At 41.6% G+C, this 21,013-nt stretch overlaps 1 long non-coding RNA gene across 1 annotated transcript in view; it reads right to left on the reverse strand.

The window, feature by feature from the left end:
* The window catches only part of LOC115482218, a 59,913-nt gene extending 48,980 nt beyond the window's left edge, over positions 1-10,933 (reverse strand). Inside the window, exon 1 of the long non-coding RNA XR_003944044.1 lies at positions 10,848-10,933. This is a non-coding gene — a long non-coding RNA (uncharacterized LOC115482218). The remainder of the gene's footprint in view (positions 1-10,847) is intronic.
* Positions 10,934-21,013: the final 10,080 nt, after the last annotated feature.

A 21,013-nucleotide genomic window follows, 5' to 3' on the forward strand; every position in this document is an offset into this window, starting at 1 on the left:
GTATTTTTGGAAAGAGTAAATAAGCAATTCACATCTACCCGTTCCACTCCACTCATTATTTTATAGACCTCTATCATATCTCCCCTCAGCCGTCTTTTCTCCAAGCTGAAGAGCCCTAGCCGCTTTAGCCTTTCCTCATAGGGAAGTCGTCCCATCCCCTTTATCTGTACCTTTCCTAATTCCACTATATCGAGATGCGGTGACCAGAATTGAACACAATATTAGAGGTGCAATAGAACCATGGAGCGACACAAAGGCACAATAACATCCTCATTTTTATTTTCCATTCCTTTCCTAATAATACCTAACATTCTATTTGCTTTCTTAGCTGCCGCCGCACACTAAGCAGAGGGTTTCAACATATCAACGATGACGCCTAGATCCCTTTCCCAGTCGGGGACTCCTAATCTGGAACCTTGCATAACTATAAATCAGGTTCCTCTTTCCCACATACATCACTTTGCACTTGCTCACATTAAATGTCAACTGCCATTTAGATGCCCAGTCTCCCAAGGTCCTCTTGTAATTTTTCACAATCCTCTTGCGATTTAACAACTTTGAATAACTTTGTGTCATCAGGAAATTTAATTACCTCGCTATATACTCCCATCTCTAGATCATTTATAAATATGTTAAAAAGCAGCGGTCCCAGCACAGACCCCTGGGGAACCCCATTATCTACCCTTCCCCATTGAGAATACTGACCATTTAACCCTACTCTCCGTTTTCTATCTTTTAACCAGTTTTTAATCCACAATAGGACACTACCTCCTATCTCCAATTTCCTGCCAAACTCCTTTTGAAAATCCAGATACACATCGACCGGCTCACCTTTACCCACATGTTCATTCACCCCTTCAAAGAAATGTAATAGATTGGTGAGGCAAGATTTCCCTTCATTATATCCCTGTTGGCTTTGTCTCATTAATCCATGCTTTTGAATATGCTCTGTAATTTTGTTCTTTATAAGTCTCTACCATTTTGCCCGGCACAGACATCAAGCTCACCAGTCTATAATTTCCCGGATCACCTCTGGAACTTTAAAAAAAAAAAATTGGCATTACATTGGCCACACTCCAATCTTCCGGTACCACGCTTGATTTTGAAGATAAATTACATATTACTAACAACAGTTCCGCAAGTTCATTTTTCAATTCTATCAGTACTTGGGGATGAATACAATCCAGTCCAGGAGATTTGCTACTCTTCAGTTTGTCAAATTGCGCCATTACATCCTCTAGGTTTATAGAGATGTCATTCAGTTTCTCTGACTCTGAATACCATTTCTGGCACCGGTATCTCTCTCAAATCTTCCTCGGTGAAGACCGAAGCAAAGAATTCATTTAATCTCTCCACTATGGCTTTGTCTTTCTTGCTTGCCCCTTTTACCCCTCGGTCATCTAGCGGTCCAACCGATTCTATTGCCGGCTTCTTGCTTTTAATATACCCAAAAAATTTTTTTTTACTTTATGTTTTTGCCTCCAATGCAATCTTTTTTTCAAAGTCTCTTTTTGGCTTCCTTATCAGCGCGTTGCATTTGACTTGCCATTCCTTATGCTGTTTCCTATTATTTTCAGTCGGATTTTCTTTTAGCTCTAATATCTTCCCTTCACCTCACTTTTTAACCATGCAGGCTGTGATTTGGTCTTCCTTCCTCATTTTTAATACACGGAATATATTTGGCCCGGGCTTCCAGGATGGTATTTTTGAACAGTATCCACGGCTGATGTAAATTTTTGACCTTCGCAGCTGCTCCTCTAAGTTTTTTTTTTTTCACCGCTCTTCTCATTTTATCAGTCTCCTTTATGAAAGTTAAACGCTAACGTATTGAATTTCCTGTGTGTACTTACTCCGAAGCTGATATCAAATCTGATCATATTATGATCACTGTTATCAAGCAGCCCCAGCACTATTACCTCCTGCACCAGATCATGTGCCAGGTCTAGAGTTTTTCCTTCTCTTTTTGGATCCTGTACCAACTGCTCCATAAGAGAGAAGAAAACCACAGAAGAAGTGGAGGTGCACTGATTCCCTAAGTATCGCAATCAAAGCCAAAAAACGGAGTAGGGGAAAAAGGCTCTTCTCAAACAACAAAGAAGACGTGTAGATGGATAAAAGGTTTTATTACAAAAATATTAAATTTGACTCGACACAGCAGCCATGTTTCGGCGCCTGAGCACCTGCTTCAGGAGTCTAAAAACATATGTTGAACATCAAAAAGTAACAGTCATAAAAAAAAACAAGTTGCAGTAAAATACAATACATATTAAAAATATTGTGAACATCAGAAAGCAACAATCATCAAAACATGGTGGAATTATGTTACGTATGAAAAAGGTGGAATTATGTTCGTTACATATAAAATATATATTAGATGTGTCATAAATAATAAAAAAAATATGTACAAAACATATAATCAGCACAAAATGAAATACACATATGTAAAATATGTATTAAAAAAGATTTTTACATATAAAGGTGCTAGTGAGAATTATAAAGTACTAACCTTATGATGTCAATTATATCATCAATGTGGATAAGAAATTTCTTTATCAAAATCTGTACACAAACGGGGTATAAAACATAAATGGCTGCTGTGTCAAGTTGAATTTGATGTTTTTTTTAATAAAGCCTTTTAACCATCTATACGTCTCCTTCGTTGTTTGAGAAGAGCCTTTTTCTCCTACTCCTTTTTTTGGCTCCACCTGCTCCGTAAAGCAGTCCTTGATTTCATCAAGGAATTTTACCTCCCTAGCATGCCCCGATGTTACATTTACCCAGTCAATATCGGGGTAATTTAAATCACCCATTATTACTGTGTTCCCCAGTTTGTTAGCCTACCTAATTTCTGATAACATTTCTACATCCTGGCCAGGTGGACAGTAGTACACTCCTATCACTGTCCCCCTTTCCCCTTTACATATGGAATTTCAATCCATTGGGATTCCAATATGTGTATTGTTCTTGCAGAATTTTCAAATTATGATTCAAGGCCCTCCTTAACATACAAAGATACCCCTCCACCAATTTGATCCACCCTATCACTATGATATAATTTGTACCTTGGTATGACAGTGTACCACTGGTTATCCTCCTTCCACCAGGTCTCAGAGATGCCTATTATATGTAATTTTTCATTGCAATATACTCTCTCTCCCCCATCTTATTTCTTAGGCTTCTTGTATTTGCATATAGACATTTTAAACTATGTTTGTTCCTATTTACATCTTGCTCATTAGTCAATAGTGTTATTTGCAATCCTTTGTCTAATTTTTACTTAAGGTCACCTGATCTACTATGGTCTCTTTTACAACCTTGCTATCAGGATACCCTATCTTCCCTGTTTTGGTGATATCTTTGAAAGACAGGTTGTTCCGAACCGTGCGTTTTTGAAAGACTGTTGGCCTTCCCCCAGGTTCTAGTTTAAAAGCTGTCCTACCTCCTTTTTAAATGCCGATGCCAGCAGCCTGGTCCCAACCTGGTTAAAGTGGAGTCCATTCTTACGAAACAGGCTCTCCCCTTCCCCAGAATGTTGCCCAGTTCCTTACAAATCTAAAAACCTCCTCCCTGCACCACCATCTCATCCAACTACCCCTTCCTCAGTCTCATCCAATCACCAATACGTTTAGGATTCTTCAGGATATTGACCTTTGCACTCCTCTCCACCACTATGCTATAAGTTCTGTCAAAGAGGCTCTCTTATCCTATTATACTGTTCTTTCCTCTGCCCTTGACACACACACTCCTTATATTCCCCTTTTGGTTAAGGCATCACAACCACCAGCCTTGGCATCTCCAGAATCCACTACTCTGCTGAGCACCTCTGGCTAAAATCTCGTACCCTCACATTATATTTCAAAATTCTTGCTGACCTCCTTTCCAGTCTGCTCTTGAACTTGACAAAACTATGATATCCATTTGAAAAACTCTTGCCTCCAATCTTTGCTGTATCTTTATCACACTGAACTCCCTCCTCAAAGTGCTTCCATTTCCAACCCCCTCTTCATTTCTGCCCAGACTATGGCCGAGTACTATATTTTATAGAAACACAGAAAAATGTAGGCAGATACCATATAGCCTATCCAGTCTGCCCATCGATGCCTATCACTCCCTTAGAGATCCTATGTACTTGTCCTAAGTTCTCTTGAATTCAAATAATTTTTTCATCCCCGCCACGTCCAACAGGAGGTCGTTCCATTAATTCATCATCCTTTCCGTGAAGAACTATTTCCGCAGGTTACTTCTGAGTCTATCCCCTTTCACCTTCATCCTATGCCCCTTCATTCCAGAGCTTCCTTCAATTGAGACTCACTTCCTGTACATTTATACCACATAGGTATTTAAATGTCTATCATATCTCCCCTCTCCCACCTTTCTTCCAAAGCATGCATGTTGAGATATTTAAGTCTGTCCCTATATGCTTTATGATGAAGATCACTGACCATTTTAGTAGCCACTCTCTGGACCGACTCCATCCTGTTTATATCTTTTTGAAGGTGCAGTCTCCAGAATTGTACACAATTTTCTAAATGAGGTCTCACCAGAGTCTTATACTAAGACATCATTACTTCTTTTCCTACTGGCCACTCCTCTCCCTATGCAAACAAGCATCCTTTTAGTTTGTCATTGCCTTTTCTACCTGTTTTGCCACCTTAAGATCATCACATACGATCACACCCAAGTCCTGCTGATCTTTCGTGCACAAAAGTTCTTCACCCCCTAAACTGTACTGTTCCATCAGATTTTTGCAGCCCAAATGCATGACTCTATATTTTTTAGTATTAAATCTAAGCTGCCAAATTCCAGACCATTCCTCTAGCTTCATGAAGTCCTTTCTCATGTTATCAATACCATCTGGGGTGTCTACCCTATTGCAGATTTTGGTATCATCTGCAAAGAGGCAAACCTTACCAGACAGCCCTTCAGCAATATCATTTACAAAATTGTTAAAAAGAACTGGCCCAAAAACCAAACATTGTGGCACACCACTGGTAACATTCTTTTCCTCAGAATGAGCGCCATTTACCACTACTCAGTCGATGTCCACTCAACGAGTTCCAAAACCAGTCACTTTTGGACCCATACCATGGATACCCAGTGTATTTATTAGTCATGTATGCAGAACTGTGTCAAAAGGCTTTGCTAAAAAGAACATACACCACATCCAGTGCTCTCCCTCGATCCAACTCTCTGGTCACCCAGTCAAGGAAATTAATCAGATTTGCCTGACAAGACCTGCCTCTAGGGAAACTGTTGCCTTGGGTCCTGTGTTCTCTGCTTTAATTAATTAATTTACTTACCACAGAAGTCACACTTACCAGCCTGTAGTTCCCAACCTCTTATTTTCACTTTTGCGGAGATGGACTACATCTTTCTCCAGTCCTCCAGGACCATTCCCAAGAAGCACTGAAAAGGTTAGCCAGCAGAGCTGCTAGAACTTCCCATCTGGCCCCATTACTTTGTCCACCTTTAGTTTAGCCAGCTCCTCATGAACACAGTCCTCTGAAAATTGTTCAGGGACTACCACCCTTCCATTCCTATTTGTGTTTGTCTTCTGTGGCCCTGTTCCCGACCCTTCAACCACAAACACAGAATGGAGATATTAATCAATTCCATCTTACCTTTATCAGCTTCTACATATTCCTCCCCTTCACTTGAGTCTCACAATGCCACTTTTCCACTTTCTCCTATCAAATCTAAAAAAATGTCTTTCCCCCCCATTTTACAATATTGGTTATTTTCTTCCACTTGCATCTTTGCTTTCTTGACTACTTTTCCAGCTTCAAATAGCTTTTCCCAGATACTGTCGCCAGTCTTCCTCTTTCTACAATCTCTTGTAAGTGATAAAGGCTAACCTCTTTTTCCTTACCAACCACCACTACCTCTTAGTGGTCACTGATTCAGCAACTTTGGGGATTTTGAGCTTCAATTCCTCCTCTCTCTGGGATGCTCTCACCTCCTCCACTTCCAGGGCTGCATATGGGTTCTTCAGTTCAAAGGAAGGTGGAGTCATGGTATCGATCCTACAGGATCTTGTGACCAGCATCCAGTTGTCCTCTTTCAGCACAGCTCCTTCTTTCTCATGACTGGAGATCTTTGATGCTTCATGAAGCACTTCAACGATGTATCTCTCATTTATGCAGATGCTTCTCAACCTTGCCACCTCCTATTTCTTTCACTTCTTTCATGAGGGAGTCAAGATGAAGATATCTTGCACATGGAACCAGTGGGCTGTTCGGGCCAAGAATATTGTGCATGGTTTTTATTTATTTTTATTTTTTTACCTGGAATTTTATGTAAATTGTACTTTATGTTTGATGCTTTTTGTAATCCACTGAACTAAATTCCAAAACAAAATATAAATGCTAATTTATTAAAGATTTATATAAACTATACCGAATTAACATTTTATTTTTTTCTTTTGTACTTTATCAAGTACATATAGCTCACACCTAACACCATTTCCTTCCCCCATCCATGGTTAAACAAAAACGTCACTAGTAGAGGAGTAGCCTACTGGTTAGTGTGGTGGCTTGAGAACCAGGGGAACCAGGTTCGATTCCCATTGCAGCTCCTTGTGACTCTAGGCAAATCACTTAACCCTCCATTGCCCCAGGTACAAAATAAGTACTGTTATATAATATACTGCCTTTCTTGTGGTTACAATAAAAGCAGTTTGCATATCAAATCCCCTTTTCCTTTCTAAATAAATATTAAGTTAGATAGTATAAGTAATAACTAACATTCTTCCAAGATTTCTCAAAGATTACAGCAAACATTTAAAAATATAGTTCAATGCTAGCAAAAATAAACATGTCAAAATCAAATATATAATTGGGCATTAGGCTAAAGCAGCTCCTACCCAAACATGTGCCTTTCTAGGTTCCAATCCATGGCTTTTCCACCAACAACCAAGTCAACAAAAGTAGTACATAATCTGCCAGACAGACTTCTTATTGTAGTTGCTGCTGGTTGGTCAGATCCAGCTATTAGTTAATTCCATCACTGCTTATATCACAGTTTGCCAGATAGACTTATCTACACTGTTGCCTGCGCCTTGCTGCCAGGATTTCTACTTATTACCATATTAAAAACCAGGGGCAAAAGAGAAGACAGGAAAATATCCCCTCTCTTCTCTTTTATTTCCCCCTTTGTCCTATTTCACCACCACTCTGAGGCCACCATTAATAGTCATATGAACTCAGTAAAGTCACTGCTTATCGCTGGATATGAGCATTAGGGAATTGATCTATCTGGGATCCTGCCAGATATTTGTGACCTGAACTAGCCAAAATCAGAAACAGGATGTATATGACATACTGGGTTAGACCAGACTGCCCCAATTTGACTGTCCGCACATACTGTCCATTAGATTGTAAGCTGACTTCACATGTTGTCCATTAGATTGTAAGCTCCTTTGAGCAGGGACTGTCCTTCTTTGTTAATTGTACAGCACTGCGTAACCCTAGTAGCGCTTTAGAAATGTTAAATAGAGTAGTAGGTCCACGAAACACATCTTATATTATTACTTTCAACCACTCCTACCCCTGGGGATGCTTCACACTCCTCAGCATTCTTCCTCCACCCTGGTTACTTCATGCACAATTTCACCCCACTCTCAGACTAATTTTCTTTACCGCACTAAGTTATGTATTTATATAATTATTATTGGAACTTTGTTCCCATCTCCTACTACAATGCCTGGGCTCCACCCTCAAAAATCAGGGTTGCCTTACAACCCAGGTGAAGCTAGTAAGGGTAGAGTCAGTACTGAAATCAGCCTCCTACATCTGAACTGTTCACTGATAGCACTGGGGGAACAGGGGATGGCAAACAAGTGGACTTACTCAGCTTAGAACTGAGGGTTGAGGTAGCAACTGTACAAGCAAGAGGAATGAGTCTAAAGGATGGACACTAGGCAGTGGCCCCCTAGTCACCCACCAAGTCCCTCCTCCCGCTACGGGGTTTGTAATTTTTTTTACCTCTGGTTTCCCTCATCATCAAGCGTTGAGTATTTCTCAACCTTTCTTCTGTTGCAACACACCTGACAATGTTCATGTATGTGACACACCAAACACTGAAATTCACAGCTTAACAAAGCCCCTCTAAAAATGTAATTGTTTAACTGTAAGTTTAGTATGAATTTGCCTATCCCATATCAAAAAGCTGTATGGAACACATCAGCCCAGATTTCTCACTTACCATACAGTTGGACTTAGCATGGTATCCCTGGACCGATCATGCTCTTCTCCACTTTTCTGTCCCCCTTCTCATCTCCTTGCCCCCCCCCCCCATCACCCTCCCGATGGATTCTTACCGACATCGTTCTTGCCCCCTTGCTGCTGCTGCTCCTTCTTCCTTCCCTGCCACATTTAACATCACCAACCCCCCCCCCCCCCACACACACACACACACACACACACACTTTTACCCTTGGTTCATAGATTGAACAGTTCCCTTCACCAGGCTCTGAACACTGTTACCCCTGTTCGGCCACCTTTGCATAAATGCAAGACTATTGCTCTTTGGTTTTCTTCTTCAGACTGCAAAAGAAACAGGTCTGTAGCACTGAGCGGGCCTGGTGTAAATGTCGCTCTCCAGCTACCTCAGACATCTTTCATGCCCACTATCATCAGTATAGGACCCTTTTACGCAAAGCTAAAATAAATTTCATTTCTCAACGTATTTCTAATGCAGCTTTTAAACCTTGTGCTCTTTTTCAACTCACTGAATCGGTTGCCCCCTCAGGCTCTTCTCTGCCTTCTTATAATCCCACTATCCTTTCACCAACTACATAAAAGACACCTTTTGGGATGAAAAGGTGCAAGCCCAGAATTCATCTTTGAAAGCACCCTCTTCTCAGGCCATTGTCACCTCCCCTTTTATGTCTTCTCCTCCATCCCCATGCTCACTTTCATCTTCATCCTCCTGGTCTGCCTTCACAGTACCATCCCTGGTCTCCCTCAAGCACACTCTCGCTACCACAAATCCCTCTGGCTCTGCCCTTGACCCATGGCCAGCATTTCTTTTCAAACATGCCTCCCCTCAAAGTCTCCCTGTTCTCCTCGCCCCAGATCAGCTTAGTCTATCCACTGGCCAAGTTCCAGAGACGTGTGAAAGGGGATGCGTCTTCCAAAACCACACTAGCTCGCTGGGTCAAGGAGGTTATCACATTCTCCTATTTACTAGCTGGTGTAAAACACTTCCTGCTGGATTCTGGGCACCTTCTACCCGAGCTGTCATGACTTCCTGGGCGGAAGCCCGTCTGTTCTACCCAGAAGAAATATGTAGAGTGGTGACATGGCCTTCCTTGCACACCTTCTCCAGACACTACCGTTCGCTACATCTTTTCGTTCTTATCCATTTGGGCCCTTCTCCTGTCATTCATTACTCACCTGATTACAACTCTTTGTATGCTGGCTTACCACTTCAATCTTTAAAGTGCCTTCAATCAGTACAATCCACAGCTGTCCACCTTCTTCATCATGCAAAGCCTTTTGTCGATATCACTCCCCTGCTCTAGCAAGAACATTGGCTACCTCTTTCAGCACGTATTCAGTTTAAACTCCTAATCATACTGTTCAAATCCTGCCTTCCGACCGCCCCGGATTACCTTTCTGCCTCCTCATCCCCTACAAACCTGCTCACTCACTCCATTGCACAAATGCTGGTCTGCTTCAACTTTCCCCTTGCACTGTTATCAGACTTGAATCCACATGTGCATCAGTTCTCGGCTATGTTGGTCCCAGACTATGGAATGCCTTACCCACCCACCTTCGCTCAGAATCCTCCTACAACAAATTCAAGTACTCTCTGAAAACTCACCTCTTTTCTCTAGCCTACCCTACTCACTCTTAGCTTCACTTTGCCTTTCTACAGCAACATATCATTGTTTTATTGTAAACCATTCTGAAGCCATATTTTGGTATAAAACAGTACATGAAGCTTTGTAAAATAAATAAAAATTAAAAAAAAAAAAACATTTACATTCCAGTGTCACCTTAGTAACAACAACACAAAAACCCACCACTGCCTGTTACAGTGAAGCAACACAAAAACTTGCAAATATGCTACTCAAATTGTATAGCAAAATCTATTGACAGCAGACCTGCAACATTTTTAGTTGGGCCTGGAGGCAGTAATTATTGGGGGTAGCGGGGAACCTGATTCTCAAGACAGCTGGTATTTTCTGATTACAGCCACTAATGATTTGCCATTTATTAAATGACAGTAAATAAAACACAGGTTTGCTATCTACATCGACCTTTTTTGTGACACACCTCCCATCTCTTGGGGACACAGTAGTTGAGAACCACTAGTCTAGAAAGGAAAGGTATGTGAAAACTGTTACCGACCCCTTCACAAAACTGACAGCCGATCTGGCCTCTTATGGTAAAAGGTATCGGCAACAAACCTCCCTCCTGGCACCAGCATTCAATCTCTCTGCCACTCTTTAATCTGGGGACCAACCTCCCTCTTGGCTCCAGAACTCAATCTCTCCCCCACTCTTTAATTTAGGAACCAAACTGCTCTGCAGCCACCCACCTTCTGCGCAAGCGCGTCACAATCAATCGCCACCGACGCATGCGCACCACGCCCGATACAAGGAACTAGCGACACTTCGGAAAAACGAGCGACGAACATGCGCACAGCGCGCGACGCCTTAGGCCAAAATCACTGCGCCTGCGCACCACTTCTCTTTCCCTACCGCGGCTATTTGACGGATTGGTGAAGGCCTTAGGACTCCGGCTGCTAAACTGCGTATGTGGCTTAGAAGAGAAGTTTTAACGTCATGGGTAAAAGGAAAGAAACCAAAGCTTCTGAATGAGTCCTGCGACAACGCTCACCTCACAACAACCGCCCTGCTCGCAGCCTCGCTCCCCTCATCACACGGCCACTACACATCCGGGACTTGAGTTGCCACCGTCGCCACGCTTTCGTGACATCAGCACGCACGAAACCAGTCCGGGATTTTGTAATGCGCCTGCGCTGGGCGCCGTTGCAGCGAGAAAAAGGCGGGAGAGAGAGAGTGACCGACCGTGAGTGACATAGAGAGTTACGAACTTTCTGATAGGGAAGTCGTTGCTTTCCCCGTTCTCCAGCCTTTTTCTTCCCACTCCCGGCACACCTTTTCAGTAAGCAGGTGAATAAACCTGCATTGTGCAAACAGCCTACTTTTATCTATGACCAGGTTCGGGCTGTTGGCAATATTACGTCAAGACAAATACTCGGGGTGGGGCCAGAGAGGCAACTAATTACTGTTTCCAAGCATGCTCCCCACTCCTCTTTATACAAGTGATAAAGACGTTGCAAAGACAAATTTCTAAGACCCATGCAAAAAAAAAAAAAACCTGGACAATTTAGACCAATCAATAAAACTACGATTACAGTTAATAGCATCATTCAACCAATTCTTTATGGAATGAAATATGGAGTCTATACAGAATAAATACTGTAAGGGCAACTCTACAAACGATGTGTCCACACTTAGGGCACAGTACTCAAAACTTCAGCTTTAGAGGCAAGAACATATCTACAAAGAAGGTAGTGCTCAAAACTCCAGCTCTAGAGGCAAGAGCACACATCCCATAGTGCAAAAACAGCTGAAAACTACCCCCCCCCCCCCCCCCCCCGACCAAAGCAAATGGATGCAAATTTGATGCACGCTAGTAAATTAAAGCAAGGGAGAGGAATGTGACTGCTGCATGTGCACAAGAGCTGTGCTTACTGTGACACTCCTGTGCACATGCACCAGGCAAAATAGGAAAAGCAAGAGCACATAGGCACCCTTCTCCTGCGCCATGAAATATAAGCCCCCCAATAATTTTTTGCAGTTTTAAATCCCTTAAGAGACTCACATCAAAGCGCAGGAAAACAGGTGCCAATGCCCACCCTCACCCCCAGCTTTGCTCAGACTCGCAGACATGTTTTTGCTCACTATCAGCACTACAGGCGCATGGGGCCTCTTTCTCCTTTCAAAAGAAGCAAAAAAAAAAAAAAAAAAGCATTTTAATGTGAAAAATTCAGAAGAACTCTTCTCAAAATCTGAACGCTATCCCCAACCCGATTGTGTGTTTTTTTTTGCTGTTGAGGGCAGAATAGTTTCTGTGCTGACTTCTGAGCATCAGAATTAATACATAATCACCTGATATGAATCCATTTCAATGCATGTAAATACAATTTGCACTGAGCTTCAGCATTCAGATTAGCATGTGCGCAGGAGGGTTTTGTGCATGCTGCACACATTCATGCACACATTTCCAGCACTAATCGCACCTTGCACATGTGTTAGGTTTTGAGCTTCTGGGCCTTAGGTACTACATACAGATGTAAATGTATTCTATACATATGCATGTATCTTGTACAATGCAGCTTCTCAACCCAGTCCTTGGGGCACACCAAATCCCGTTGGGTTTTCAGGATATCCATCGTGAAATATGGATGAGATAGACTGGAATGCCAAGAAGGAAGTGCATTCCAATCTATCTCATGCATATTCATAGTGGACATCCAGAAAACCCAATGGTGTGCCCCAAGGACTGGGTTGAGAAAGGCCTGTAAGTGCATGTTTTCAAGGTGGGTGTTGGCATGGGCAGATGCCACAACTACACATGTGCGTTATAAAATACTGTGAGTGACGTGCATATCTGTAGCATTTATGCATATTTACACCAGCTTTATGGTTGGTATAAGCAGCTGAACCTAAATTTTGTGCATAAGGTACCTACTTTCCTTTATAGGCGCCCACATATGGATATGCAATGGTGAGCCATGTCTGGGCTCTGGCATTGAATCTCTAAGTGCAATCACCAGGATTTAGCTGGGCACCAATCAGTATTCAGACTGGTACCCAGTTAGCTCAGCAGATGAAGTTAGAACAACCTTTTTACTGTCCTAACTTTATCTGCTTATTTAACCAGTTATTGGACTGAATATTACCACTAATCAGTTAAGTGCCAGCTCCACCCTATCTGTCCCCCTGAACTGTCCTAGCACTAACCAACCAGGTCCACAGCACTCAGCAGCAATATCCATTGGTTCTACCCCCTTAAATGCCACTGAATATTGGCAGATGGCCAGCTCAGCGCCAACACCCCCCTTTTTTATTTTTTTTTTTTTTACAATAAATGTTTAAGTTTTGAGAAGGTTACATCAATGCATAAAGATAGATTGCAAACCAATATCATCTTGTCAAGCCCCCTCTTTAAACAAAACACAGTGGTAAACAGATAAAACATCCCCTTCCCTCATTACCCCCCCCCCCCCCATCACAAAACCCCTTCTTCCCCTGAAACAATACCCAATAAATGATCCAATTTAACCCACTCGATCGCCTTAGGATCAAACCTCCCTAACCGGCAGTCAGTTAATTTTTGCAATTCCCCCAACAGACAAACTTTCACCAGCCACATGGAAATGGAAGGCCTAGTAGCTTGCTACCAATGGGCCGATATCACTGACTTTGCAGCCGCAAAACAAAGTCTTTCAAGTCTTTTTTGCCATTTATGTCCTCTTCGATTCCCCATTCAAGCAGGCACCATTTGGGATCACAGGGACACACAGCCTCCAAAATGGTAGTCAAAGATTGAGTGATACCCCGCCAGTACCCCTGTATTCGACCACAAGTCCACCACAAGTCCTCCCTATGGTGGGGGGGGGGGGGGGGGGGGGAGAAGCGGGTGCGACACGGGGTGCCCTGGAGAACACTGAAGCTCTGTTATACTATTCTCTTCTCTCTTCTATCCAAATGGAATTCTATTTCATATTTCCTTTCTTCTGATTATTTATATTATTATATTTGTAAACCGCTCAGATAGATTTGATGAACGGTATATCAAGCAATAAATAAACTTGAAACTTGACAGAAATGATATGGGCTTGTGTCAAAAGTCATATGAGAAGAGACTTTAAGACCTCAATATGTATGTCCTAGAGGAAAGGAGGGATGGGGGCAGTGGTGTGCTGGTAAATGTTTAACAACAGGCTCTCTCCCTGGTCCACCTCTGCACCCGCCCCCCGAATTACAGAACTGGCTATAGCCGGGGAGAGTGCTTGGGGGGGGGGGCAATGCATTACTCCAGGAAAAAAACATTAAATGAGCCCAGGTTCCAATCTAATTCATGTTTAATGTGGGATAAAATGCCATAAATATAAACTTTTAATGTTGAGCACCTGATTCTCAAAGTGGACATATTCCAAACACTATAATGAAAATAAAATTATTTTTTTCTACCTTTGTTGTCTGGTGACTTTGTTTTTCTGATCATGCTGGCCCAGTATCCGATTCTGCTGCTATCTGTCCTCTTAACTCCATTTCCAGGGCTTCCTTTCCATTTATTTCTTTACTTTCTGCCTTTCTTCTTAATTTCTTGCCCTACATCCGTAGCTGGGTCCTCCGCAGACTTGGACTGTCCAGTGGATCCAGCGTCTGCGTATTTTCTTCATCCATGTGCAGTTTTTCTCCTCTCTTCCTTTTCCCTCATCTTATCTCCCTTCCTCACTCTTCCCTCCCCTCCATCCATGTCCAACATTTCTTCTCTCTCCCTTCCCTCTCCTCCATCCACCCATGTCCAGCAACCCTCCTCTCCCCTGCCCTCCCAGGGAAGTTGTGAAGACAAAAATGGTGACAAAATTCGATTAGCGCACGTGATAACCACATAGGTGCCTATAGGGATATTTAAGTGCATACACTGTTAACACGTGTATATGGTTACAGCATGTTAAAAACGCTAACGTGCCAATAACGTGACTTAGTAAATAGGGCCCTAAAAAACAAAAAGTACAAATAGGATACAGAAAACGGGGGAGATAAGAAAAAACAATGTAAAAAAACTGTGTGCAGTAGCCTGAATAGAAGAGAGCTAAGAATAAAATTACAACCAAAAGGGACATCAGAGAAAAGGACGGAGATCAATGTATACTGACCATGAGCAGCAACCATATATAAACTATCAATGAATCTATGGTCAACATCACCTCCTCTCCAACCGCATTGAATGGTTCTACTCACAAAAAAACTTAAGATCACTAATTTAGTGTCCTGCATTGTTCCAATGATCAACCAACAGTGCTGAAAGTACATTTCTGCTTCGGCAGCGGCAGTGCTCTATTATTCTTGTTTTAATCATCCTTGTGGTTTTGCCCACATAAAACAGTGGACAAGGACACTGGACAATATAAATAACTTGAGACATAGTGCAGTTTGAGCTGTGTCTTAAATGATAAATCTTGTTAGTAATTGGATATTTAAAAACATTAATTTCTAAGGTGTGATGGCACACACTACAACAGCCACATTTCCTGTGACCCAAAGACATAGTTAACAGCAAAAGTGTAGTGGGTTCTAGTAATGTAGTTGGAACAAGAAACTCCTTGAGGTTACGTTCTCTAGCATATGCTACTACCAAATCTTTACCTTGGAAGTAAGTATGGCCTTCAAGGATATGCCAATGTTTGGGGATGATTTTCTGTATATTATCTTCCATGTGTGAAAATGTCAATGTATATACTATATCTGGAGCTCTTTTCTCTTTACATATTGTTAGTAAGACTTTACATTTTGTGGTAACTGCTCCATTAAAACCTGAATTAACACACTTTTTAGGATAACCTCTCTTGCAAAAACGATCTGCCATGATCACTGCCTGATTTTCAAAATCATTGTAATCAGAACAGAGTTTTTTGAGTCTTAAAAATTAACAGTATGGTAAATTTTGTTTCAAAGCCTGATGGTAAAAGCTAGAAAAATGCAAAAAGGCATTGCGATCAGTTTCTTTTCTGTATAAGGAAGTATGACATTGATAGTTATCTTTCATAATCTAAAAAACGGATTTATTAAAAAATACCATCCTGGAAGCCCAGACCAGATGCATTCCACATATTTGCAAAGATGGAAAGAAGAGAAAATGACAGCCAGCATGGTTGAAAAGTGAAGTGAAAGAGGCTATTACAGCCAAAAGAATATCCATGGGACTGTTAGATCATGAAGGAGCAAAAGGGGCACTCAGGGAGGACAAGACCATAGCGGAGAAACTGAATGAATTTTTTGCTTCGGTCTTTATGGAAGAAGATGTAAGAGATCTGCCGGTACCGGAAATGGTTTTGTGTGAGGATGTGGAGGAACTGAAAGAAATCTCGGTGAACCTGGAAGATGTACTGAGCCAAAACGACAAATTAAAGAGTAGTAAATTACCTGGACAGGATGGCATACATCCAAGGGTACTTAAAGAACTCAAGCATGTAATTACTGATCTGCTGTTAGTAATATGTAACCTGTCATTAAAATTGTGTGTAGTACCCAAGGACTGGAGGGTTGCCAATGTGATGCCGATTTTTAAAAAGGGTTCCAGGGCTGATCTGGGAAATTACAGAGCGGTTACCCTGACATCACTGCAGGGCAAAATAGTGGAAACTATTATAAAGAATACAATTATGGAACACATATACAAACATGGTTTAATGGGACAGAGTCATCATGGGTTCAGCCAAGAGAAGTCTTGCCTCACCAATCTGCTTACTTTCTCTGAAGGTGTGAATAAAGGTGTCACAGTTGTGACTGTATCCCATGCCTACACTCACCTCGCCTCCTGGTGACCAGGCCCTATGGCTGCTGTGGACTGTCTTCTTCCTGTTTCCCAAACATGTTCCAGAGTTCATTCCAGTCCTGTTCTGATGTTCCAGCACTCCAGACTTGCTTTGGGGTTCCTGCAGCCAAGCCTCACTTGTGACCTCATCTGTAATTGCCTTTATTAAGCACCTGGGAACTTTCAGGCTTGCCTTTGCAATAGATGTCTTCTGATGAGTTTTTGTCTGTGTGTGTTTGTTGCTGTTCTAGCCCTGCAAGCCTTCAGCTTCAGTTCTAATCCTGCTTGTGTCTGCCCTGTTTGCCTTCAACTTCAGTTCCTCCACAGTTTGTTCCAACCCCGTCTTTCAGCTTCCATTCCAGCCAAGCCTGTTTGAGAATCCCGAATCTTGTTCCAGCCAAGCCTGTTTGAGAATCCTGAATCCTGTTCGAGAATCCTGAATCCTGTTCCAGGATCCTGAATCCTGTTCTAGCCAAGCCCGTTCCAGAATCTGGTTATTCCAGTCCTGCTTATTCCAGGCCTGCTCATCTACAGCTTCAGTTCCCATCCTGCTAGTTCCGGTCCTGCTTGTACCAGCCTGTGTTCAGCCTCGCTTCCTGTTGGGTGGTTCGCCTGCTGCTGCTGGTCGCTGGCAATGGCCCAAGGGCTCACTACTCCGGACTCCGTGACAGTTCTTGACAAAAGGTGAGCCAGTTGTTGTAGTGTATCTAGATTTTCAGAAAGCTTTTGATAAAGTTCCTCATGAGAGACTCCTGAGAAAATTAAAGAGCATGGGATAGGAGGCAATGCTCTGGTGTGGATTAGGAACTGGTTATTGGACAGAAAACAGAGGGCAGGGTTAAATAGTAATTTCTCTCAATGGAGGAGGGTGAACAGGAGTGCCACAGGGATCAGTACTGGGACTGGTGCTATTTAACATATTAATAAATGATATGGAAATCGGAACGACGAGTGAGGTGATTAAATTTGAAGATGACACAAAACTATTCAAGGCTGTTAAAACACATGCAGACTGTGAAATATTGCAGGAAGACCTTAGGAAATTGGAAGGCTGGGAATCCAAATGGCAAATGAAATTTAATGTGTACAAAATGCAAGGTGATGCACATTGGAAAGAATAATCCGAATCATAGTTACCTGATGCTAGGGTCCACCTTGGGGGTCAGCAACCAAGACAAAGATGTAGGTGTGGTTGTAGATAATACACTGAAATCTTCTGCTCAATGTGTGGCAGTGGCCAAAAAAGCAAACAGGATGCTAGGAATTATTAGGAAAGGGATAGTGAATAAAATCGAAAATACTATAATGCCTCTGTATTGCTCAATGGTGCAACCTCACCTTGAGTATTGTGTTCAGTTCTGATCACCGTATCTCAAAAAAAGATATAGTGGAATTAGAAAAGGTTCAAAGAAGAGCCACCAAAATGATAACGTGGATGGAACTCCTCTCATATGAGGAAAGGCTAAAGAGGATAGGGCTCTTCAGTTTGGAAAAGAGACAGATGAGGGGAGATATGATTGAGGTCTACAAAATCCTGAGTGGTGTAGAACAAGTAGAAGTAATCATTTTGTTTACTTGTTCCAAAAGTACAAAGACTAGGGGACACTCAAGGAAGTTACATGGAAATACCTTTAAAACAAATAGGAGGAAATAATTTTTCTCTCAATTAATAGTTAAGCTCTGGATCTCTTTGCCAGAGGATGTAGTAACAGCAGTTAGTGTATCTGGATTAAAAAAAAAAGGGTTGGAGATGTTTCTGGAGGAAAAGTCCATAGTCTGCTATTGATACAGACATGGGGAATCAACTGCTTGCCCTCGGATTGGTGGCATGGAATGTTGCCATGATTTGAGTTTCTGCCAGCTACTCGTGACCTAACTTGGCCACTGTTGGAAACAGGATACTGGGTTAGATGGACCATTGGCTACTCTTATATTCAATTGGAGAAGGATTCAGATTCATGTATAACTGAAGAAAAAAAAACTGAATTTGTCTTCTACCTTTTCAATGGCAGCTCTAAGCAAGTTAAAGTCAGGTAGAATAAGTATTTTCCCCATCCTCATACAGCATACAGTCTCAATTTGAACCTGAAGCCATGAAGGGGGAAGTGACTTGCCCAAGGTCACAAAAACATCAGTAGTAAAAAGCAAGATTTGAATTCTGGCTGTCCTAAGTGTCAGGCCACTGTTATCTACTCCTTCACCTACCCTATTTTATGTTTATTCTAAATTTTTGATATATCACCAAAATTGAACCAGCCAACACTAGGTGATGTACAATTAAAAATCAGAAGAGAAAGAAAGCCACAGAAGCAGAAGACTGTGGTCCACTATGTATAGCAGTTCAAACAAAGAGTAGTGTGACCAGCAAGGCACCACCAATGAAAACAGGAAGACGGAGCTTATAGTAGAAAAACTTTATTCGTAACGCCCGACATGGCACCATGTTTCGGCTAAGTGCCTGCCTCAGGGGCCTAAAATAAACAAATACATTAAAAATTATACATTGAAAATAAATACATGCGAAATAAATAAAAACAAAAATAAAAAAAGAGAATATAAACCTAAACCTAAAATTACATGTATATATATATATATATATGTGTGTAAATAAAAACAATGAAACAATTATCCAAAAAAAGCAAAAATGCAAATATACCTGTATGCAGTTACAATGAAAGAATACATAAAAATAAAGAGACAGAGACAAAATGTACATGTAGCAAATATAACATATGGGATATAGAATGCAACAATCGCATTTAGAAAAGAAGTGTAACATATATTATATGTTATCTAAAAAAGGAACAGAAAACACCATGTTTCTTAAGAAAAATGTTCATGTAATAAATACCATGGAATGTGAAACGAACATATTTATGTAAACAAAAATGAGTAATAAACAGAGAAACGCACCTTAGTGTGAATATATAAGCTTGGGGATTTGAAGCACTTGCTGTCTGTAAAAGGGAGAAAGAAATATAAAAAAATGTAAGCAGAGCAAGAAAGTGCTGGAAAGAAAGTATAAAGTATAGAGAACAAAGAAACAAAAAGGAGCTAAGAGCCAGAGAGATGGAACGGAAAAAAAGTAATGTGGATCAGTGAGCAAAGAAATAACACTGCAGCATGTTAGGATTAGTGAGCAGAGAATTAACAATGCAGCATATAAGGAGACACAACGAAGAAAGGGGAAGTGCAAGCCTCAGATGGATAGAATGGAAAAAGTAATATGGAACACTGAGCTGAGAAATAACATCGTAGCATGTGTGGAAGAGTGCAAAGCTCAGATGGGAAAATGGTGAGAGTCACTAAATGGAGTGAAAAGGATACAGCAATCAAAAATACAAAAAGAACGCTGGAACCAATGCAACCTCTGAAATAACGGCGTGACATGATCACAGCGCTTCACGCTGCGAAGAAAATGAGCTGCTGTGTATTTCAAACTCATGTAAAATTTCAGAGGCTGTCTGAGAAAGGAGACCCAAGCCCTGGTCCTGGACATAGGGACAGACCAAAGGCCTTGTCAGAAGTTTGACCCCAGTGTCTCCTTACCAAAAGCAACAGCAACTACCCTGGTCTTGACAGAGTCATTAAAGGAATGGGAGAGTTGAGAGCCACAGACAAGTCCGATTTCTGTTCTTAAAGCAGAGCAGCTGAAACACCTGGCCCTTTCCCCAATTTCTCATGAAAGATTAAGTCCCAGGGGCATTTACTCCTTTTATTTGGAACATCTCAACCAATCAAAAGGAGGTTTTGCTGGTTAGGTACTAGTAGTTGAGATTCTTGGTTCCCCAAGGTCCAGCGCTTTAGAAAGATATATAATATTCATTATACATGTAAATTCTGAGCTAATTGATGTCTTTCCTCAGGAGCTTCTTGCTCCAGTGTAGGCCTCAAATGGTGTGGATTCTAAATCCTCAGGTATAGAAAGCTGTGATTCTTGATCATGAAAGTGAGAGACTGCCTCAAATGCCACAAGGCTGGGCACAGATAAGAGGCAATAAAGAACAAAACTAGGTTGAGGTAGAGAAAGAGAAAAGGTTTCAAATATCATAACCAAGAGGAAAAAAAATGACCCCCCCCCCCCCCCCCCCCCCACTCTGGGCCAGATGCACTAAACTTAACGAGCCATTAACGAGCAAGTAGTAAACCCTGGCATGCACTAAAGGCCATTTTCCGATCATGGTAGCAGCTAACGAAAACAGAATGCAGATGATCCAAAGGCTATTGCAAGGCTATTATAATGAGATGCACTGTGGTTTTCCGATCCCCTTACCGTGAAAAACCTACAGGAGGTCTACACCTCGTGTTGGGGCAAATCGGAAGAAAAAAATGTTGTTAGGGACGTCCTTTTTGGACGTCTTTCACCTGAAAAAAAAAAACCCACTTCAAAGACATTCTTTTTGGACGTCCTTCACTTAATAAAAACCTGT

This window comes from Microcaecilia unicolor, chromosome 12, assembly GCF_901765095.1.
Source record: "Microcaecilia unicolor chromosome 12, aMicUni1.1, whole genome shotgun sequence".
Classification (NCBI taxonomy): domain Eukaryota; kingdom Metazoa; phylum Chordata; class Amphibia; order Gymnophiona; family Siphonopidae; genus Microcaecilia; species Microcaecilia unicolor.